The sequence below is a fragment of the Perissodus microlepis genome, chromosome 20 (genome assembly GCF_051167445.1).
Source record: "Perissodus microlepis isolate ML-2025 ecotype Zambia chromosome 20, ASM5116744v1, whole genome shotgun sequence".
NCBI classification, from domain to species: Eukaryota; Metazoa; Chordata; class Actinopteri; order Cichliformes; family Cichlidae; genus Perissodus; species Perissodus microlepis.
The window spans coordinates 30,818,958-30,843,155 of NC_140480.1; the positions used below are offsets into that span (position 1 = coordinate 30,818,958).

A 24,198-nucleotide genomic window follows, 5' to 3' on the forward strand; every position below is an offset into this window, starting at 1 on the left:
GTCACCGTATCGATATTTTGAAATCGAAAGTGACAAGCAAAGGGTGGAGTGGGACTCCGCGTGCTTCTAAGTATTATCATGTCATAACATATAACATCAATTCGAGTCCTTTCTGACTCTAATGGGGAACAGACTTCATTAAATCCATCAGGAAAGTGTTTACTGAGGTCATAGAAGGCAGCAGAAGGGCTCATTTTCTCATAGACATGTTTTTGCAAGCAGAACAGTGGCCCCCTGCAGGTCATCACGAGGAATACAGATTTAAAACATCCATCTTTCATGTACAATCTATCAACGTCTACTAGCCATGTACTGTAAGCTTTGGCAAACCAACCACACCTGCAGAAGCTTGCCAAGACCAACAGAAAAGACAGAAACGCCTCGAGGAACACAACAAAGAACCCGAAGCCTCCAAATTCTCTAGATAACAATCGAATCAAGTATCTGCAGGATGAGACAAGCTCAAACCATGAGAGTCATCTGCCAGCGTCGCCATGCCAGGCACCAGAGAAGACTCCCAGAGGTCCCCGGTCCCTCAATGGACCGAGGGCATTACAAGAAAAGCCATTGTGATTGACATGTAGTCTTGTTTGAAAAATATTTCCAAAATAAAAGCTTTGGTAATGCTGTATGTGGAAAAGAGTTCACCAACATTTATTAACACTATTAGTTGTCAGTTAGATGTTGTTGCATGCATTTTATTCATTCACTGGAATAATCAGATCAACATTTCATGGTTGAAGTTGGCGTTCTGATTGGACCTCTACTGTACGTGAGAACAGCATGAACATCTGGATGTCTAAGGAGCGTTTTTTGTGGTTTTGACTACGGGAATAATGTTTGTTTGCAGGTTTTACCTGGTGAAGTTTACACTGGATCACATTTATGTTTGTTTTTCAGAACTTTCTGACAGTGGTTATCTTTGACTTCACAGATTTGTTGAGTAGCATCTAATCTCTCTGCACCTTCAAATGTTTAATGGTTTGACATCGAGGTCCATTACTGCCCGCACTGACTGTACAAGCCCATTAACTACTTATAGATGCTGCTAATTACAACAGAAAGCAACAGTCAGTAGCCACTTGTTTGCTTTATGTTATTATTATTATTTAATAAATAGTCAAATATTTGAAAAACCACGACCATCCCTACAACACAGTATTAGATTTCTGTAGTTTCAGGTCATCACTGTGTCATCTGAAGCACCATTAGAGAACTCCCAGTATGGATTTTCCATTTGTTTAGCTTAGGTGCTAAACATAAGTCTCATTATAGTAAGTAAATCTTTAAAAATCAATAAATATACACATATTTATCAAAAAAATGTAACTGCAGGGTACATCATGCCTCCTGCTTTCAAGCAAAGTCTATTCTTGCTGCTTTAATTTGAAGATTGCACCATAATTGCCTGCCGATGCCAAAAAGGCCTACTTGCAGGATCACAGGATCTTAAGTACAGATTTAAAGTGAGCTCAGAGAAACTTCAGCAGATGTTTGGGAAAACATCTACACAACAGTGAGCAAACCACCTCTCTGTTTGTGTGGAAGATGGATTTATATCACACCACAGCAGCGAGGCGTGCAGAGCTGTAAATGTGAAAGTCTACCTTTGCTAACTGGGTGGAATTATTGGCATGTGTTTGTTTGAGTCACGTAACTGGAAGAATTTAAACACGAGGCTGGGAGGATTTCAGAACAAGAAGGCCTGAATGTGTCACATTTGGAACAATATTTGGTGAGGGACATGCAGCGCACCGAGCAGTTCTTCCTGATAAAATGACCTCAGAGCATGAGAGTATTATGGGGCTGCTGTGCGGAGAAATGTGGTTCCACTCTGCGCTCGCAAGATCACATTTACGGTTTGTGTGCCTGTGTTTGAGCTCGATTGAAGTTTTGCGAGCGCTCCATCCCGATGCAACTTTGAGATAGCCGCATTACATCATGAGAAGCCAAGCCAGTGACATATTCAAGTGTAATGGGCAGTATAAGTGCTCGCCCGCTCTGTTCGCCTCTAATTGTCCACAGATGTTCTGCACGCCTTTGTGTGCCACAGCTTGTTGCAGCCGGCTTCGCGCAGACGCCACATACGTTGTTCAGGCTTTATTGCAGAGGGGGAAACGTGGCATGGAGTAAGTGTTTAATTTGGCTGCTGGTTCTAGTAACTGGTTTCAGTTATTAAAAACTTTATTAGCGGTTGCAATCCACTGGGATTGAGCTGAGATGAAACAATTAGGCGACCCAAACTGTTCGTTTATGGACAGAAAATTAATCGGCAACAATTTTGATAAATGAGTAAAGCAACAAGAAAGGGAGTCAGATGTGGATTTATTTATTTTTTTACTGCAAACTGTAAGCGACTAATAAAATGTTAATTATTGCAGAAAATTAATAAGCAGCTACTTTGATAATCTGGCAACCCATCAGCTTAGCCTCTGGGGGTAAGAGCGTATAAAAGATGGAGGCAACCACCATGTTGGCACCCATTTGTCTCTGATTTGGGCCACTGCCTGATGCTTTTCTGAATCCAAAAGAGTGCCAAAGTTTTTAGCTGAAGCTGCAGTTAAGGTTGATCTAACTGTGACTGACTTATTTTTTAGGCTTTCCATCCTCTAGTCGTTGTTTACTGAAGCAGATAAATTAAAGAAGCCTGCTAGACATTAGATTGTTTCAAAACTGCACTTTTGTCACATTCAGACCCTCCTTTGCTCTCCACATGGACTTTTTACTGTCTTGCAATTAAAACCTGCTCAGATATGATTCATCAAAACATTTCATACTGTAAAAAAAAATTGGAACAGAAACCAGAAAACTATAGATTTAATTTGAAGAACAAAGTTTATCATTTGAGGCTGGGTGCTGTGATTTTTGGAGGGAACTGAACTTTCTGGTTTGACAAATGGTAACTGTGTCTGGATTTCTTGTTGTTTATTAATAGCTTTAAGTGGTTTCAGTGGTGTGAAGAGTTGGTGCTTTTTTGTATTTTCAATTAAGGCAAAATTAAATATTTGTCAGACAAACATTTGAAGACGTCCTCTTGAAGGAGTTTGTGGCTCTGGTGGCAGCAGGTTGTCCTCTAAAGTATTCTTTGGGCAGGTCGCTGCAAGCCAGTGTGTTTCTGATGGCAGGCCAGTGCCTTATGGCAACTGAGCTACGGTTAAAAATCCCTATAAAAACACAGCAGACCAGGGAAACTGTTACCAATTCATAATTCAAAAAGTAGTCAAGAGATTAAAGGATCATTTATAAAGAGAAATATTACTCATGATTTCAAAGTTCAGCACAAGCAGTAAAGCCACCAAGAATGATTAATTATATGACCTTTTTAAATGCTGCTGTTTTGTCAAAACTAATGGAGTCTTGCAGATGCACACACACGGTGTCCTTTGGTGTTCGGGGTTATAGCACGGCTTAAGCGTAATTTATCGCCCCGCAAATGTATCCGTCTGCGTACGCGTTTCCGTTTGGACAGCAAACTGAGAGAGATTTTCACCCACCGCAAATGAGTTTCCATGCAGTCCTCCAAAATCCCAATGGCATGTCGCTGGACATGGATTAAGTATACGGCCCTCGAATGCCGACCGGTTGACGAGTGGACCAAAACAGGGAAGTGTGTGACAGCCGCGTTCACCAGGAATGGGACAAGTGTGACAAAAACATTAAGCATGAAAAGAACAGACAGCGTCTGCTGACACTAAATTGTTTTTAACACCCTGTTTCACTTCAGATCTTTGTATCAGATAACTTTGCTCTTCTCCACGGCTGCCTGACAGACCAACATGTGACACAACCGGTCTGTGGGCTACAAGCGGGAGTAGCCCACAGACCGGTGGTACCGCATATTTGTGACTCTGTCCCAATGTAACGCCGCTGTCTGCAGGTAGACGGGCAGTCCCTGACTGCCCACAGACTGCCTTCACGCTAACCCTGCTCAAACAAGCATCAGATGTCACTTCCTACTCAGCACATAGCTTGTAAAGGACCGCTTGGCATTACATTTAAAATCACTGGACATGACTCATTCCTATATGTAACATTAACGTTGTGAAAGTGTGTATTTGAACCCAAAACACAATCTGTGTTTGTCTTAACAAAGCAGCGAGTGAAAGTAAAAGCAGGAAGTGAGTGAAAACAAACCGCAACAAAGTCCCTGCTGGGATAAAAACTGTCATCTGCAGGCTAACAAACTGACTCCACCACCACCACCACCCATCCAGCCTTTGACCACAGAATGCAAACTTTGATGCTGTTTAAAAGAGGACCGATATATCTTGGTATCAAGGGACTCACTCCAAAAGGCCCCCATCCATTTATTTTCTTTTGTGCCTTATCTGGGTCGCAGCAGCCGAGACCTCACTTTCTCCAGCCACCCCCTGCAGCCCCCCAGAGGATACAGAGACATTCCCAAACTAGCTGAGATGGAGAAATTAAGTCCCTGGGGTGTCCTGGGTCTGCCTCAGATGTCTCCTCCTGGTTGAACATCCCTCCTGGTCACCTCAGCTACTGACAAAATGACAGTACTGGATCCTGAGAAGGTAAAGGTTTTTTTTCAAGGTGTTTAAAATGTTGGAGAAAAAAGTTGAGGAAAAATGTTCCTTCCAATTTTCAAGGTTAAAAGTGACACCACCAAACGCGAGTTAACCAAAAACAAAGAAATGTGGGACACTCGAACCAGACTGTTTGTTTGTTTTTGTTTACATTTTGTTAAAAATACTATATTATACTGTAAACATAACTAATAACACGAAAAACTATAATAGGATCTCGCCTGGTGAGGCGAGGAGGAAGTGCAGGTCAGCTTTAGGAGTAGTTTACAATAAACAAATAAAAATAAGCTCTTTTTGAAAGACAGAGAACAGTTCGACAGAATTCTTCATTTTCTGACTTATTTGTGATCCAGAATCTTACAAATGTAGTGAGTGGCCATCAGGTAGAGGAAGTAAAGCTGTTAATGGAGAAGAAATATCAGCTAAGTCAGTGAATGAGTCATCGGAAATCTTCGGCTTGTGCGATGATACGAGATGGTATTAAAGTTTGTTGGGTCGCAGAAAATTTTTTGATCGTCGTTTGTCAGGACTTTCCGAATTTGGCGATCGCTGCTAATCTATAAAGTCAAACAATTGAAACGAGAGAAAATGGAACTAAAAATGGATTCATGTAAATGTTAAAAAAACAACTGGAGCACAATGTCAGACACAACGTGTGCTAAACAGAGCCGGGCTGAGTTTACAGCGGATCCTCTGCTCGACAGATGTGTCGTGTTGTACAAAATTATTGCACGAGGTATAAAAGATTTCCTGTGTCTGATACAGGATACAGCAACACAGTTCCTGATTGGCTAATCTGCAGTACAAACTGTCAAGTGACTGAGTGACCCCAGCTGTGTATTTATACATGCTAGTGTGATTATATTTAGAGCCAACTGCTGAAAAATCACCAGAATCTTAATGAAGTCATTCTTTAAAATACTATTTCTAGTTGGGATCCCATTTACTTAAGTCTATAAAATATTTTTGTTGATCAAGGGGGAAAAAAATGCAGTTTCTGCCAATCAAGTCAACAGGCTTTATTGTCATTCCAACCATGTGCAGTGGTACAGAACACAGTGAAACGAGACAACGTTCCTCCAAGATCTATGCTAATAACAGATAATCAACACAGGACTACATAAAGTGCAATGTGCAGAAATTGCAAAAAAAACTAAACAAAGGCACAACAGTGCAATAGAAATGTGCGAAAGACTGAGTATTGTGCAAAAAGTCACTTGGTGTATGAAGGTGTGTGTGTGTGTGTGTATGAGATTCTGCATCCTTACAGATTGAGGTGTGCATTTTATTCTACTTTTCTAATAGACAGACTCTTTATTCTCGCTTGTGAGATCAATGTTGCGTTACAGCAGTGGGATGAAGCATGAAAATAAAACAGCCCGCAATAAATAAACAACACGGTTAAAGTAAAAGCATCCCGGGTGCATAGTGACGGTGAGAGAGCGCAAAACTGTTATATATGAAACACTGATTGTAAAACAACGTAAATAAAAATGAGGTTATGTTAAAGAAGACTGAAAAGTTAGACTTAGGTTGTGGAAGAGATTGGAGCAAATTGCATTAATAAATCATATGTGTCTTATAAATCTGAGAAACAGATGCAAGAAGGTGTGACACAAACATGTGTGGATCACTGCACTATCATGTTTTACAGCTAACAGAACTAGAGCAGCGAGATTTACTGCCTCAGAAGCCTCGAGGCAGATACTTAATGACCAAACCGATAATGAAAACAACTCAAATGATGAAGATTTTGCATTAAAAAAAGATTTAAAACCATTAATAACTATAATTCTGAATATCTGCCACGGGTAGTGGAAATGGAATAACATGATGAACAGCAGTGCAGCCATTAAATTGTCATAAGTGACCATACTGTGATTTCTTTTTTTCTAAAAGTCACTAAAATATCTCGGTTGCTTGAGCGTTAACGAACTAATCCTTTCGGCCTCAGAGCTGACATGACTTTGGTAGATAACATGTGGTTCAACAGACCTTTCAGACATTCAAGGTCAGTCAGGCTGTGAAATATCAGTTTATTAGGTGGTTGTTCGCATCTTTAAGTGGGAGGAAAGAGCAACGGGTAATAATTTAATCGATTTGAAGTCTGGTAGGGGTTTGCAGACAGGTCAGAGCCTCCCGCAGTCGTCCTATCTCCTCCGTATCCCCCCCACCTCCTCTTCGTGCTTTGAAGATAGGCTGGGCCTTGCTCCTTATCAGCTATCAGTTCAGCCATTTATCACCCCACTGTCTGATGCATGCAGGTAGTGTAGTTACCATGGTTATACACCAAAGGCACTCCTGCATTAGCATAGCAAATATTCATCAGCTGCCTACAGAGTCGGCGCAGTAAGACGGAGCTCACAGCAGGAGGCGGGACTGATGGGGAGCTCTGCAAGGCATCATCATCCTCATCCCAACTGTTTCCACGCTCACAGCGCAAACACTCACATCAAAGGAGTTATCTCCGCCTGCATTGTTTCCCCCAAAGCCCTTTGTTTACTCCCCCCTGAACCCCCGCCACCTCAACACGAAGCTTATTCTGATTATTTGTGTGCACATCACAGAGAATATCAGCCAAATGAGTCACAAGCAGCCAGCCTGAGGCCCTGACCTCGTGTTCTCCATCTTCGCGCAAACTGCACCGGAGCCTGCTGTGTCAAATGTGGCCTCTAAAATATGCATGATTGAACGTGCTCGAGGAATGCTAATAGAGCTCCCACCAAATGCAGAGGCCACCCTACAGAGGAATCTGCGGTCGTGCAAACATCGAAGCTGGCAAAACACCACTTTAGCCGCCGCAGCTGTAACAAACATTCGATTCATCCGTCCGGCCAGAGAAAATATGGCTTGGAATGAAGTTTTAATCAATTCGCGAGCTAACCGGGTCCCCACCACGTCCTACTTTGCCAAAAAAACAAGAGGATTAAATGGCCACATTTTGTTTAGTTTTGGACGGAGGAACAATCTTGTAAGATTCCTCTCTCAGATTTACACTTGGAGTCGTGACCCGTGATGACTCTGCGGTTAAAGAATAGCGACAGAGGGAGATTTTCTTTTTAATTCAGCCTGCCTTGAACAGTGTGTCTTTGTGCACTGCTGCAGTTTATTTTCATTTGTCTTAAAATAAGTTGTTATTGAGGAGATTTATGCACCCCCACCTTACTCCTTCAGTCCCTCTCCCCCCTTCCCTCCGCTCACCTCCCACAAGGTGCTTGGCGAGCCGCTTCTGCAGCTTCAGTGTTTTCAGAATCTCATGAGCTTCCTGTTTCAAAAACCTCACCCATCAGCTCAAGTCGTACAGCTTTAAAAACATCTTCCCATCGAGACTGTTTGTCAGAGAGATATAGAGCACTTTCCCCCCCCTTTGGAGCTCAAACAAAGCTCTCCCTCCATATGTAACCCTCCATATAGTCTGTACCATAAATAGGTCTTCTTCTTGGCCAGAACTTGGGAAAAGGATGTGGATGATGATGACGATGATGATGATTACTAAGGCTGAATGCTGGTTGAGTTTGAGCTGCTGCGGCTGGCAAGCAGATGTGGCCAAATTTGCAGAAAATGTCCATGTTGCGCTCCATCTTTTCTCTGGTGTTGCTGTTTGTTTGTTGTTTCGCACTCTGGATCTTCTTTGGGTTATCAGCCTTCACCGAGCTAAACGTCTGGATGACTGCTATCTCTGCTTGAAATGAGGCAGAGTAGTTAATTACAAGCTAATCCCCAACTGCAGCATCAGATAGAGAATTTAATATGGTAGGGGATAAAATGATGATCCGCATGAGGATATATAGATACTGCAGCAGGAAGACCTTACTTAGAGCGACGTGAAATATATAAGATGAACCCAAACAACTGGAACAGACTAATATGTTGTAAATAGCTGATAAAACATGATTACTGCATTTTATAGAGTTTTTAGGTGTATTTTTAACACGGTCAGGAGCCTGCCTTAAGACAAATTCAGTGGCTCTGACCAAAGTGTTGTATTTGTCAATAGAAAGAGGTAAAAGGTAGCAAAATCAGTATAAAGATTATCCAAGTTACCTCTGAATATTCTCCTTGTTGGCCAAAACTACAAGCTGAAAATCTTATAAAGTGGAAAACACCAGAGTGCTAAAAGTTCCCAAAGATTTTGGGGGTAAAACATTTTGATCTGTGGTTTGTTTACTGGAAAATCCGAAAGAAGGTTTGGCTGTTTTTTAGGAAAGTAAAAGAAAACAGAGGTTAAAAACTGAGGGGAAACAACTTTTACTAATGTAACTACCTTGGTGTAAATTTGGTCTTTGACTCAGTAAGAGGAGTTACCTGTTTTTAGCCTTGTAATATGGATGCCAATACAAAAAGCTGGCTGAGTGTAGACGTGGATATTTCTCTAAGCTTTTACGTAAAAGCTCCTGTGGTGGAATGGCACACATTGGTGATTTGCTAAATCCTGACTTAATCCCAAATTTAGCTGGATAAGTCGCTAATCTTTGTGCCAGAGCTGGTTTCACCTGTTTCAGAGTGGCCTCGTTGCAGCTCTCTAAACTGGACGCTGTAGCAGCCTTTGTCCTGGATCGGCTCGTCTGGCGTCAGCAGCATGTCTTGTTCTAACTTCACATTTTTTCCAGGCATGTCAGGGTTCAGCAGTTTGATGTGAAAATGAGTCACCGAAGACCTGTAGTAAAGGCTTTTGCTGACACACATGGAAATGTGGTGCAGCGGTGGACGAAGTGCAGCCGTTCCTCTGGCTGCAGAGCTCGTCGTCTGGTTGGCAGAGGACGGCACCTCTCTGCGGAGTATTTACAGCGGTACGAAACCTGCCTTTACAGGGGCCACAACAAATGGTTTTCATTACCGGGTTTTTATGATCGCAGAAATGGACTGCGGAGCATACTTTGAATCTTTTCACATGTGAGCGATTTATTAAGGTCACCGTCTGGAATGAGACTAAGATGCTTTAAAGTTTGCACAGGGAAACGAGGCTGCACCAGAACATTTTCTTTTAATTGATTATTCTCATGGTTATATAATCATGATTTGGTCTTTAAAAGCTTAAAAAAAGCAAATTGTTACAATTAAAGTTGCTTAAAGAACAACTTAAAAATGCAAAGGTAATCATTGATGTCATTAAAAGTGAGGAGGCATTGGAGAAGCCGAAACACATTACTACTGACTGGCTTTTAATACTGATAAAAAAAAAGGCTTTTGTCTGCTTAGTTTTCTCAATAGATTGATCTGAAGGTCAAAGTGATAATAATGCTACAAAGAGCTGTTCTTGCAAAGGCAGATGTTACAATGTTTCAGATTTTTAAAGTAGTGCTGTCAGCGTTAATCTAATTAAAATGACGTTAACGTCACAACCGCATTAACACGCCAAATCTCCGTTAGTGAGTTAACGCAGATCGCCCCATGCATCGGGCTGCACGGCGCTAACGCGTTAACAAGCTAAGCGCGCTCACGTGTTGCAGCCCCATGCATGGGGCGATCCGCGTTAACTTGCTAACGGAGATTTGCCGCGTTAATGCGGTTGTGACGTTAACGTCATTTTAATTAGATTAACGCTGACAGCACTACTTTAAAAAGAAGGGTTTTCATCAAGAGAAAGAATTTGCATAAGTAAAAATAATTGTAGCCACAATTATGTTTCTTAAAGATTATGTATATTAAAATGATTTTCAACAGGGCAAATAAACCTGCACATTGCCTTGGTGGAGGCATATTTAAGGAATATTTAGGAGATTCTTGTGTCCTTTTCTTTATTTTCTGTCTTGTATATGAGGAGTGATCAAAAAATAAATGCGACAAACCTTCTCTGATTAAAATTTGGATGATCTCTTGTTTACAGTCCTGTTGTTAGACATGTTAAGGCAGCTTCCTGACTTGATGCTATTTTTAGTTTGCTCCCTGGAACTTCTGAACGCTTAAATGTGTGCTATCGTTTCCGTGTCCACGAACCTGCCTGGGTCTGGATGATGTGCATTTCATCATCAGATGGATCAGATTTTTTTTTAATGTTTTATAGCCACTCAGACAATTCTGCAGACACACAAAACTACAATGCACGCTTAAAGCACCCTTAGTCGGATTTCAAATATCTATAACAGGAACGAAGAATTCCCTTGTGGTGTCTGCAGCTGAGTATAAACCCAGCGCTACGCTGTAAGCTCTACGATTTCACTGTAGACCTGAAAGTTATACCGGGACCAATATCACATCATATTTGGCTACCTGCACCTTCATCCACTTCCCAAATGTTAAAATCGATTTACAGGCTTACCATTTGACACACTGTGGGTGGTCCTGTGCCCAGTGCTAATGGAGCTTGATGCACTGAGAAAAAAGGATTTCCCCGACACTCCTTCCAAATGTCAACGGAGCAGCCAGATTTTTTCCAGTTTTTACATTGTGTAGGAGCAGTCTCACCTCCTATATTGTTTCAGTGTTGGATGAAGATATTAAACATGGTGAAAGTTTCCAATAAGGGGCAGCCAATCAGAAAAAAGTTGTCCTAAAGCGAGAGGAGCTGAAACGCCTTGTTTCAGGCAGAAGATGAAGTGAGTAGCTCTAACAAGGCCCAGTTTAAGATGAACGGGGATTATTTTAAAGTTTGAATTATGCAAAGATAGTCTGGTCTAGGGCCTGTTGCCCCGTTTCACTGATTGGCAGCAGCTTGGTGTAATGCACCTCTTAAATACACATAATTATTTCTCTCTTTTATTACATGTAGAAAATGTGTCTTTTATAGCTTGCTTTCTAGATTTGTCTCAAAAGCACGATTTTTAGTTAACCAAGAAAAGCATCACATTTTTGCGTACGAGAAGCTTAAATAGAGAATATTTTACTTTGTTTGATCTTAAAATTACTGAAGCTGTTTCCATAGAGAGTTGCTGACTGATTGATGCCGCTGACTCTGTGCTCTCTGTAAGCCATTTCTGCTGCACAGCTAAGCACCATCAGCCAGGCAGACCAGAACCAGCCGGTGATGATGGCTCGCCGGTTACAACTCCTGACTTCCTAATGAGGTCCGACTAAGCCGAAGCTTCATGCAAATTAACACTAAGGTTTTTTTTATAGCCCCAGCTGTAGACCCCGCACATCCCGGTGTCACATTTCATGTCGGTGGATTAGCACTCCATCCTCACTTGGGGCTGCGCACATTACATTAAACTGTCTGCCTCTCAATGGGCGTTTATACCCCACGGCTCTGATTTACAGCTCTTATTCAGACAGTTGCTTCTTTTTGCCCAACCACAAATGGCAGCGATGGACCATCTGCTAAAAAAATGTGCCAGATGTTTTCTCAATGAATCTAATAGAACATGAAGGAAAATCACGATTTAGCAGAGCCCACGGCGATGTCTTGAAACTGCTTCTTTTAACCAACAGTCCAAAAACAAACAGTTGGTTTTTACATCTGAGAAATCTGAGTAAAAGAAAAAAAGTCTCTCCGCAGGAACCGTGGTATCAGTTACACAACCAAATGTCATCTTAACAAAAAAGTTAGAACCAACAAATTATGCCATCTTTGCTTTTTTAGCAAAGCTGTTTTTATCTAGCTGTTTTTGGACTAGTAAATGGCAAAAAGGAGAACAGTCTCAACCACTTTTTCTTTAAACTTCACAGGTAAAATATTTAAAGGTTTGATTTTATAGGAAGGGCGATTTCCGTGGATTTTTTTATTATCAAAAAGATCTGGTGGCTTTATAAGCACAGTGAAACTTTTTAAACACTCATTCAATGGAACAAATGCACGCCTCATATTTCAGCAGTCAGGAATTCAATAACATTGTGATGTCACAACAGTAGGCACTGCTTACTCTCAAAGATCTCGACTACGATAAAGTACACCAAACCTTCCGTTTACTGGTAGGAAGACACGCTTCCCATGTGAAGAATTCCCACCCCCTACTTTTGAGCTATAGCTGTACATTTGGAAAGCTGCACAGTTTAAATGTTTAAATATCCAAACTGTGAAACACTGTAACACTGTGCTTGAAAAAGGGCTAAGTTTGTAATTATTATTAAAATAAACGAGCATTTTTGGTTGTGTTTTCAAAGAGTACACAAGTAAATTGTGGTGTGTACAATTTAATGAGGCTCCTGATTAAATAAGTATTATCCACTCATTAAATGAGCTTGTTGTGGCTCAGACACTCGTTCAACTGCTTGTTAACACAGTCTTTAAATCACATGGCAGCATTTAGTACATTTAGGCATGTTGATGTGGTCGAGACGACCCGCTGAAGTTCAAACTGGGCATCAAAGTGATTTCAGTGACTTTGAGTGTGCCATAGTTGTCGGTCTGAATATTTCAGAACCAGCTGATTGTCCTTGAAAAAAATGCCACGATGATGTCAGAGGTTAGAGGATAATGGTCAGACTGCTTGGAGCTGATAGGAAGGCAACAGTTAATCCATAAAACCACTTGTTACAACCACAGTACGCAGAAGAGCATCCATGAAGGAACAATATGTCGAACCTTGAAGCAGATGGACTACAGCAGCAGAGGATCTCACACGAGGCCGCTCTTATCAGCTAAGAACAGGAAACTGAGGCCACGGTTTACAACGCACACCATTAGAAGATGTTTTCTGATCTAATGAGTCTCTTGTTCCTGCTGCAACATTTTGATCTTTGGGTCAGAATTTGGCAGAAACTACGGTGGCCCTGAGAGGCCAAACGGACTGCAAGTTAAGAAAACACCGGCAATAAGAAAAACGCTGCAAAAGCACACAAAACACAAAGGAAATAGGAAAAACAGATTTCCAAAAGCACAAGGGAAGTGTTTCTGGGGAGACAATAACCCGACGGGTTCCCTTCCCTTGTGCCAGTTGAGACCAGTTCCAGGAACCAAAATATGCTAAGAATTGCGCTGGGAGACACTTAAAAGAAGTGAAGGATCTATCGGTTCTTTGAGGAAAGAAAAGATGAGAAGTAAGTGTGTTAGCCTAACTATTAGCCTAAAAATCCATCATCAGTTTTATATGAATCATGCTAAAACATGCCTACCATGTTTTGGGTTCCTGCAACTGGTCCGTCGGGTTATTGTCTCCCCAGAAACACTTCCGTTGTCGTTTTTCCTATCTCTGTTTAGTTTTTTCCTATTTTTGTTGTGTTTTGGGGCGATCGTGGCTCAAGAGTTGGCAGTTCGTCTTGTAATCGGAAGGTTGCCGGTTTGAGCCCCGGCTCGGACAGTCTCGGTCATTGTGTCCTTGGGCAAGACACTTCACCTACCGCCTCCTGGTGATGGCCAGAGGGGTCGATGGCGCGATAATGGCAGCCTCGCTTCTGTCAGTCTGCCCCAGGGCAGCTGTGGCTACAACTGTAGCTCGCCTCCACCAGTGTGTGAACATGACAGTGAATGAATAGTGGAATTGTAAAGCGCTTTGAGGGTCTCGAAAAGCGCTTTATAAATGCAATCCATTATTATTTGTGTGCTTTTGCAGCATTTTTCTTATCGCTGGTGTTTTCTTAAGTTGCAGTCCGTTTGGCCTCTCAGGGCCACCGTAAGAAACAGCATGAAAACATGGATCCGTCCCGTTCTTAGTACAAACTGAGCTTTATTTACGTGCCACAGCCTACCTGAATATTCCCGTTCTCACCACAGCGTGCCCATCTCCTGATGGCTGCTTCCAGCAGGATCATCACAAACTGATTTGAAGGCAGAATGAGTTCATTATACTCAAAATGGCCTTGTCGGTCACCAGATGTCACTGTAGATACTTCTGCATAAGTATCTCTGTCTTCTGGCTCAGATTCTGGTTTCAATGTGTAAGTTTTTTGTTAGCAACTGACAGTTATTAGAGAGCTCCGCCAAACTCAAAGAGTTATGATAAGTCACCAGAGGTTGTTAGTGTCATTTGTGGCCTGGGGACCAAAAGGAAAGGGACCGCACTGTTCTGAGAGGGGCGTCATCAGCACCGATATAAAAGCTCAGGCTGTAACTGGGCTGAAACCGAGGGTATAAAAGCATGAAAAAATTATTTGTTCTGATTAAACTTTAAAGACACATTCTGGTGTTATGGAAAAGAAGGTTTAAATCACTTGTTTTTCCCCACCAACAGTCCAAAAATATTTGCATTTTAGAAACATGCAGCAAATCCTCTCAAGTGACAACTTAAAATAAGGAAGTGTTTCATGTTTCTGCTTTGAAAAAAAAAGTTTTCTTTTAACAGACAACTTTTGTTCAGTTATCGCTCAAAAGAGTCTTTATGCTGGAAAATAGTGTGGTTAATATTCAAATATAATGATTAACTGTGTTGGTGGCACAAAATTGTAATTTGTGAGCAAATAGAAATGATCTCATCAGCTGCTCTTCTTTGTTCTTGCAATGAATTCTCATTCTTTCCTGGAGAAAACAAAACATTTGATGACATTTCAACAGTTTTAAGCTCAAACTATGAATGTGTAGAGAGCAACTGTCAGATTAAGTAATTAAAGCAATAATCATTAGCTGATGCCCTAAATGTTTCTGTGGATCATTGATTAGTCGACCGTTTGTTTCACTTCCTGTCTGGATGGTTTGTTTGCTGCTGTTCTTTGTTTTGGGGGTTGGGGGGGTTTCTATGTCATCTTATGTAATCAGCACATGAAGAGCTGCAAGTATGCGAACGGCGTGTTTGAGACAGAGCTGTCAGACGGCACCGTGACACTGTCACAGGTCATGTCTCATGTGTTGTTTGCATTGAATTTGAAGTCGGCCACATGACCGTTGCCAGGATGCCTCCAGGAGATGTTCTTCCCCTCGAGTTTCCTTCCATTAAGATGCATTTCTATCACCCTTTGGCTCATGGTTTTTGGTACCATTGAGTTTCTCTGAGCCGCTGCTGAAGATCCTCACTCGAGGGCTAGAGTGGATGGCAGAGGGGGGTTACAATAGGCCTTTTATGTTGTGAGTTATCCTCATTCCCTTGTGTTAGCTTCGGGGTAACATGTGACCAGCCCTCATTCAGGTCATGTCGGCGCTCTCAGTCTTTGACCCTCTTAGAAGGGAGGCTACTCCCTCAATGTCCCATTCATCCCATACAGATGTCTGTGTGTGTGTTAATGCCTGACACAGCAGCGTTATGACAAACCCCTGACAGCCCTTCATTCAGCTTTTTCAAGTGACATGTTAACTGCTGATGCGCAGCGCTGCGGGTTGACAAGCTTAGGTTTTTTTGTGCTCAGGAGCCACAAAGACGCATTATGTACTGTGTGAGCTGCATGTGGCAGTTAACCATAGACCTGTGTTATTTTTATCAAGTATATTAGTAAAACATTGCTGATACAGAAACCCTGAAACCCATAGTGTGAAAGGGGAATCGTTCAAAAATCTTCTTGCTATAATCTGAATGAATGTGCAGGGATTACTAACATTAGTATGTTTAAAAAAACATCTGTATATCTTATGTTCGGTTATATTTGAGTGCCTGTTGAGGTGTCTCGGTGTTGCCTTCATTTAAAGTTGCCTTCTCAAACATTTGCAAAAATGGTCATTCAGTCGGCAACATGAAGCATCAAGTAGTCGTAAGTGCATGTTTGGAAAAATTTGACTGTGATTTCCTATCACGCACCTTTTTCCTCCACCGGAGATATCAAAGAGGGCACCTGACTTCCCTCTGAGCTCGATATGGTAGTGCTAACACTGCTCTGTCAGACCTCCACAGGTAGCATGACTGCAGCACTCTCACAGCTGCTGACGAAAAGTATCTCTACACATTAAAAATATCTTAAGGCTTAAGTGGCTCCAGGGCGGTGGGCATGTGCCAAATTTACCTGCACATTTATCAGTTTATGCCTTGCTTTTATTTTGAAAGTCCAGTCGTTTCTAGCCATCTAGATGCAGTCCTTCCTGTCAAGTATACCAGCTTATTCACTGGTGGGGCTGCTGTTTCTCTTCCTGTGGCTGGACATACTCAAACTCCTCTGGTGACAGGACTGTTCTGCTCTTTAGATGATCTTCAAGCTTTAGGTCCACACTTCTGGCTAACCGCAACACCACGCAAGTTCTCCACCTGCTGAGGCAACAAAGCAGAGCATTGGGTTAGAGCCTTTTAAAGTTAAGCCTCCCTTTGTGTGTCCATGATTTTTTTTTTCAAATTTTTATCCGGTTTTAGCAGTGTTGGTCAAGTTACTTGAAAAAAGTAATCAGTAACTAATTACTGATTACTTCCCCCAAAAAGTAATCCTGGTACTTTACTGATTACTTATTTTCAAAAGTAATTAATTACTTAGTTACTTAGTTACTTTTTAAAAACACGATTTACAACCTGAATAGGTGATAAAGCGATAGATCTTTCAGCGCAATTCTACTTTTTCTGCATAATCTATCATACAAAATGTAATCAAATGAAAAAGTCTCTTTTTAAAACCAGCTTTATTAGTTTTAATCTTTTAACTTTATGCATCAAGCAAAAATTTAATTATATGCAACATTCTCTGACTGGAAGAAATTAGTTTAACATTTAAACCTATTTTCTGCACATTCCAGCACATAAAATAAAATATTTTTTTGTGTTTACACTCAGTCTTTCAAATAGATGCAAGTAAAACACAGCAGAAAATAAATAAAGTCAAAGACTAGCGGTCCTGTTGCTCTATTTTCACCTGTAAAGCAGGAGTGGCATAGGTTTGCCCTGGTGCAGGTGAGCCGCAGCGGTCAGTTGAAGAATCCGCGAGTTTCTCTGTGAATTTCCCATTACGTCTAATGGGCGCACTCGGTGCTTGCTTGGAAGTTTAGGGGTTTTTTTCGCTGTAAAAAGAAGTTTTCTTCCCACGCACAACGGACGCTAATGTTTTTGTCACTTTTTATGGAATCAAACTCAAAATAAGGTCAGTACTTCCACGCTCTAAACGCTGCACGCTCATACTCTCTCCCGCACTCGATATATTATCCATTGTTGATCTGCACACAGCTGTTGTCACGAATGTTGCACTTGCTTACGTCACTGTCATGAGACATTCTCGCAAAAAAATCACGGTTTTAGTAACGCAGCGTTCCTACGGGAAAGTAACGGTAATCTAATTACCGTTTTTGCAATAGTAATCCCTTACTTTACTCGTTAATGAAAAAGTAATCGGATTACAGTAACCCATTACAAGTAATGCGTTACTGCCCATCTCTGCTCACAAGTCTTATAAAAATGGGCAAAAGCAGATGAAAGAAGTGGATTCCGTACTGTTAGAGGCATATTGGAGGAATTTTTTTGCTAATTCTCTCACTGGATGCAGTTTGAAAGGAGAAGAAAAGATATGGTGTAATTAATCACCTTTTATGATGACAAAATGAGAAAAATCATCTGAATTTGATGAAGCTTTGAGTATCGTGCACAGAGCTGCACTTCTCTCCTTTGGTTTTTCATTTAACAGGTTTCTTTCTATTGCACATTGTCACTATTTGCTTTACTTCACCAAGTTTTCCACCACAGCCAAGTTTAAAAATGTTTTTCCATACTTTTACTTTTTCCTACTTGTAGCACTTCTTCTAAGCTCTTTAAATGTAAATTTGAAAATAATGGAAGATTTAAAAATAGCAGAAAAAGTTTTTAAAGAGACAGCTCACCCGAAAATAAAATTCAGATGTTTTTTTTCCTGCCAGCTCTACTGCTGTTTATTGATCTGTATTGCGTGCATTGCCTAGTTTAGTCGTTTTAACATAATGCAACTAAATACTGCTCAGCATCAATTTCTCTTTATTAAAATTATGATCCACTTACTCACAAAATCCACAAACCTCATGAGCAGTAACATTTAGAGACTATTTTTTTCTGTCTACATCCGCCAACAAAAAGAACCGTGCAGCGAGCTTACATCCTGTCATGCTGTGACTCGCAGTCTCATCACAGGATGAACGCTTCCTTCTGCAAAGTGCTGTGATTGGCGGGTGTAGTTTGGCAAAGCAAAAAGAGATTTTGGGGTGAACTGTCCCTTTAACACAAAGAGGAACAAACCAGCTTGATTAGATGGACTCAGATGGCTCTTATCTCATCCTTTTGAAAGACATTAGGCAATCACAAAGTGACACCACAAGCCGTTTACTTCTTTGCTCTTCTGATTATTTAGTAGATTAATGTAATTTTTAAATGGTGCAAAAACATACAAGGTCTTCTTCAAACGTCTTGCTTTCTCCAAACAACAATATAAAGATATTCTGGTTGTTGCTTTCAAAACTACAGTTAAAAAGTTAAGAATTGATCAAAATAAATACAGATTACATGTTTTTATTGCAGCTCTTCAATGATTATAGCATGGGTTTTTAAGGTTTTGATGACTGAGTGCTGGATTGAAGGCCACACATGAAGAATACACACATCAAACAGTTTTTATTGGTTAAGAGAGTGGTGGCTTTTGGTTTGTGACTGTCATTTTGGTGCTGGTTTACAGCTTTTTAACCATTAGTGAGGTAGCGTTTCTGTACCCTAAGTGCATTTTTTTAGTGCTAAGAGTTTAGTCTCTCCAGAGGAGCTGAAAGTAAACAGAAATGCTATTTTTGTCTGTACCGCAGTGTAATGTGAATTGTGAATGAATGTAATGCCCTTCAAGAACCCCGGGAGTTTAGCAGAAACGGTTTAATTGCTCACGTGGTGGTGGGATGATTAAGACGGCTTCTTTAAAGTTTTCAGCCACTAGGCGGACACAGATTAGAGGCTTGGTGGTGAGTACAGACTGGGCAGGACGGCCATATGTGTCAGCAATAAGAGGATAAATCCTCAGTGGACACAAGCTCTTTTGATCTGGGTGATTTTTGATGTGAGGCTCGGCGTCTGTCGTGTGTTTTTTTTTTTTTTTTTTTTTTTTTCTTTGTTGTGGTTGATTCTCGATGATGACCTGTGCAATTTTCCGCAGACAAACAGCTCATTTGAGTTGATAAAGCAGCATTTTTGTCTTTGGGGGTTCCCGTGATTTTTCCATATGGGATTCATGAGTGTCAGCATTAATCTTGGAAAAACAAACAGTCTCATTTCCCAGGAACTGAATCTGGGGCAGCTCTATACTTGCCAAACGGGCTCGGGTGTTTTGTTAAGATCTGAATACAATTGTAAGTGCCCCGGGGCATTTGATTTCCACTATAGGATGTCTGGTGTGGGGCAAGGTCAATTTGGGTTAGGTGTCTTTTTTTTGTCTGGTTAATTAGGGTCATATTATTACTTTAAATCAGAACCTACATATCTGCGATTTAAAGAGTTGTTTACGGAGGCTGCAGGGATGTGTTGCCATCCATTATTGCTTTATTATATTATCCTCCCACATTCTGCTCATGAAACCCGTGTTTTCTTCCTCTCGCTGTTGCCGTGGCTCCCAGTCATTTTGCCATCAGACTTGGTTTATTGTGTCTGGTATGTGAGGATGATGTGGCCTTGTTAATAAGGACAGCAGCTGAGTCACACCGGGTGAAAACCTGGGGAGAGAAACCACACCGAGACACTGTGCTGAGAAACCTGCCGCGGCACTGACCAGTTCACACAAGACGCGGATTGTGGAAGCCGTGACCCTCATTCACAAAAATTGCTGCACAACAGCCACACTGTTAACTCATTAATCGATTGAAGCGATTAATCTGGAACTAATAACTGTTTCAGTTATTTAAAACCAAAAAACCCCCCAAACATTTTCTCACCCGTACTTCTGAAATGTGTCACCCATTTGGGTTTGGGACTGTTGTACTGAGAAAATAAAGCAGCATATTTTATTAATAAGTAATTATCAGAGGCTTTCAAAAAAAGACTCACTTATGAAATTTTGCAGTTTATTTTACTTGTTTAATTTTTAATTTGACTCTTACATGGTGGGTTGGAGAAAAGAGAGACTTTCTCAGAGAACTTTAATTCTTTCTGTGTTTAAAAAAAAAAAAAAAAAAGGAAAGAAAGGTTAGAACCTTCTAGAAGTTAACTAAAGCTATCAACAGAAGATAAAGAGCTAGGGTCAGGCTGAACTTGGAGCAGTAAATCATCCAGGCTAGTCATTAAACCCGTGATTATATATCCGCATCCATGCGTCTGCTACGGTCCCCTCGGGTCCAAGTGTAACAAATATCTTCACGTAACATAACGTAACTGTACTTTCTTACTTTGAGGTGCTAACACAAATTTATTTGAAGTACTCAGCAAAGTGTCTCGCCCCAAAAATCCCAGTTACTCAAAAAAGAAAAAGGATGTGTTCATCCACCCATACGAGAGGCTTGTGACAGTGTGACCGGATGCAAACAGTGATGCCATCCACATCAGCTGAGCTTAGGGCTGCCACAAACGATTATTTTGATAGTCGACTAGTCACCGATTATTTTTGCGATTAGTCGACTAATCAGATCATCATCCATTGGACGTAAAACGTACAGCTTATTGCACCAGCAGCATCTGCTCTTATATAACTATCATTAGCTTACAGCTTTAAGTGTGTAAGGTCTGTGCTAACTAAAAATAAAGACAAGATGATAGTTTATTAAATTTTAATGACATTTGCAGATTGTTTCGGTGAAGTTTAATAAACTCCTTGCTATCTAAAATATAACAGGACACTGGAGTAAATTCTCGAGCATCTCACACTTCTGATAATCAGCTGTCTGCTTGACGTTTATTCAGCTGTGTAAAAACTATAACTTTAATCTCAGCCAAACCGATTTACTCAGGAACAAATAAAATACTAAAAAAGCCAAACAATAACATTTTTAAGTTATCTAAGTGACTTATATATCATGTTTAACCTGAGTAGCGAAAGACGGCGATGGGTTTGAAAACGATTTGCCGGGAGTCCGGTGTTCTCACGGGCTCTAGTGACCTTGCCTCCGGCTCGCTATCGAGCTAGTGGGTAACAGACGTCTCCGAAAACATCGGAGCGCTTTTGAAAATATGTGGTGTCTTGATAAACTGAGCAGATATTTGAGGTTTACGCAGCTACATTCTCGTCTGAAAATATGTTAAACGTTTATTTTGTGACCCAGAAAGAATAATAAGAGTAATATTAAAACTAACTAGCTGCCGCCATTGTTGGAAACTGAGCTGGGCTGCGCTATGAATTCTGGGACACAGCTTCTTCTTCTTCGGGGTTTAACGGCAGCTGGCATCCTTGTACATGCAGTGCTGCCATCTTCTGTTTCAGTCCGTTATTACACTCTTAAATCCTACTACTTATTCCTGCGTCTTTTGGGATCTTACAAAGCTTCAAACGACGCGTCGACTATTAAATCAGTCGTCGACGATTTTGATAGTCGACGTAATCGTGACTAGTCGACTAATTGTGGCAGCCCTAGCTGAGCTGTAATGCTAGCGGGCCCCATTTTTCTCTCCTTTTTGGGGATCCACAGATTGTGAAATTCTGGATGCCGTTATTAAATCATGGGTTCACCCCAGTGTCTCCGAGCCAACACAAAACGGATGTTACACAACACATAAACATCGGCTACTAAAGTCGATAGATTCCATTTTATTTGTGGCTACACCAACATCAGTGCAACCTTTCTTCTTTTGGTTGGTCACAAGTGGCAACTTCCAGGACTGATGAACAACAAACAAGCAAGCATGGAAACAGATACACAGATAGAGAGAGTGTGTGTGTGTGTGTGTGTGTGTGTGTATGTGTGTGTTTATAAGTCTGCTGACTGGGGCTGATTAGGAAATATGGAAAAAAATGAGGAAATATTGATGACACAGAGTGTGTTCTAACACCTGAATGTAGTGCATTTTCTTCCTGCTGATGCTCAGGTTTCCTCCCATACTTCAAATATTGTGCGTGTAATGAAAAAATTGGCTCAGAGACTGAAATGTCAAGGCAACACTGTCTGTTAGAGGAGCTGCAGTTCCTCTAACAGGCACTTGGTTGGCTCTAATGGCCGGTCGATCCCTATAGACTCACCATGTTAAGATATCCAAATTCACAGTTTTAAAAAGCAGTTTTGCCATTTGTGGATCGTTTCCCCCTCTTTTATCATTATTATTTTTTTCACTGATATATTTTTTGTGCTTTTTAGACTTTATTATGAAAGGACAGTTTGAGAGTAGACAGGGAAGGTGGGCGAGAGAAGAGGAGGAAGACGTGCAGCAAATGACCGAGGACAGAATCAAACCCAGGGCGACAGCCTTGTGCCACATGGTTTGTTGATTTGGTGCTAAATAAATCAAATTGAACTGAACCCGCTGCCTGCTAGGTCTCACCTCCATGAACTGAAGTCCCTGAATTGGACTTCTCCACTGTTTTTGTATCTTTTTCTGTATCCAAGTAGTTTGTGCTTCACTTCCTGTGAGTGAAATCCTAGCTGCGTATTGGTGTCTTTGCAGATGTGTCTGATTGTTGCACCTGTATGTTTAAACAAGCTTGATAGGAACTGGTAACATAGTACACATCCTTTCAACTAACTGCAGTCAATTCTTGCTGCTCTAACTTTAAAGGCTTGAAAATTTGAAGTCCAGAAACGAGCTGCATTCGAATAGCAGAAGTCCATCTTTTAGATACAATATGTAGAGATAAAAAAACCTCCCGTCACCTCATCTCAGCACATAATTTGGGCTCTGTTAACTCTGGGTTGCTGTGTTTGCTCCATTTTCTCTAAGCCACAGCAGAGAATAATTGAGACTATAATTTCTAATGAAAGTAATCATAAGCTGGGGCCTCCTGATTCCTTCTGATTTCCAGTGACTTTTCTTTCTTCTGTGCCGTTGCACAGGACTCTGTCCAACACGTACTGCCAATGTGAAAGAGAAGGACAATCCTCTTAGTGCAGAGCCTGTTTTCTTTCTAGGGCACTTAATGGCTCTGTGCAGAGCTGCTGTCAGTTCGGCCGGGATGTCGGATATCCTCTCCCTGTTACGTCCCTTTGTCCGTACAAGGTAGGGTCTCCTGTGAAAACAACTCCCCCTTCTCCTCCTCTTTATGACACAAGCCGGCAGCTGTGGGGTTAATGTTTAGCAGCAGCAGCAGCACAGGCAGGAGTTGTAAGAGGTGGAGGAGGAGGGGAGAAGGAGAGCAACTGGGAGGTGGGGGCTGGTCCACAGCTGTTGTAGTAGGCAGGGTCTGTTGGGGTAGGAAGCCTGCCTCACTCGCCCTGGAACAATGGGAGGCATGGCAGCCTCTGCAGACAGCACAGACACATACACAATGCTCATGCCCAAGGACAGGCCTTTTCTAGCTGTAGCATAGAGGAAACCGGCTTCCTCGCCACGCTCGCAAAGTGACGGCGCTTTTAACAGGAGGTAGTGCGGGAGGGGGGGGGACGTAATCTCCTCGGCGGCCGGAAAGCAGAAATGTAAGGTTGTGGCCTCCTTTCATGTCTTTTTTACTCTCTTTGCTTCTCGTGCCTTACGTTTCATTCTGGTGTGAGGAGCTCTCAGATGACTGGATGACAGAAAAGGCAGAAGGAGAAAGGTGAGATGACCCAAAATGTGTACTTTGGGAGGAGGGGGTAAATTTGTATTGGTGATGCAGTTTTTACAGCTGCCATGGTCTTCAGCGCCCGGCGCTCTGTCTGCCTGTTGGGATGTTGTTTCTGTGTCCAAGTGAAGCAGATTTTTCTCCCTGAAATGACAGCGAGGGGACTCGTGTTTTGTGGTGTTGACTTGACGTGAATAGGCACGAGATGACTGCTAAAGGAGGGCTGATTTCCCTGTGTGCATATGTGTGTGTGAGTTGTTTAGGTTAGCATTAATATCCGTGGGTTAGCTTACATTTTATGACAGCAGCAGGCTGAGCACTGTTAACACTC

General features: G+C 41.5%; 1 protein-coding gene across 4 annotated transcripts in view; it reads left to right on the forward strand.

Moving 5' to 3' along the window:
• Nucleotides 1-24,198, forward strand: part of nckap5l (NCK-associated protein 5-like) — a 58,322-nt gene that overhangs the window by 4,192 nt on the left and 29,932 nt on the right. The window contains exon 1 of one of the 4 annotated variants that reach the window (XM_084916971.1): nt 4,413-4,532. The exons of 2 other annotated variants lie outside the window; for them this stretch is intronic. The gene's annotated coding sequence lies outside the window, so the exon portion shown is untranslated. Of the gene's footprint in view, nt 1-4,412; nt 4,533-23,528; nt 23,862-24,198 lie in introns of those variants that run through there. One more of the 4 variants, XM_084916970.1, reaches the window with a different exon arrangement.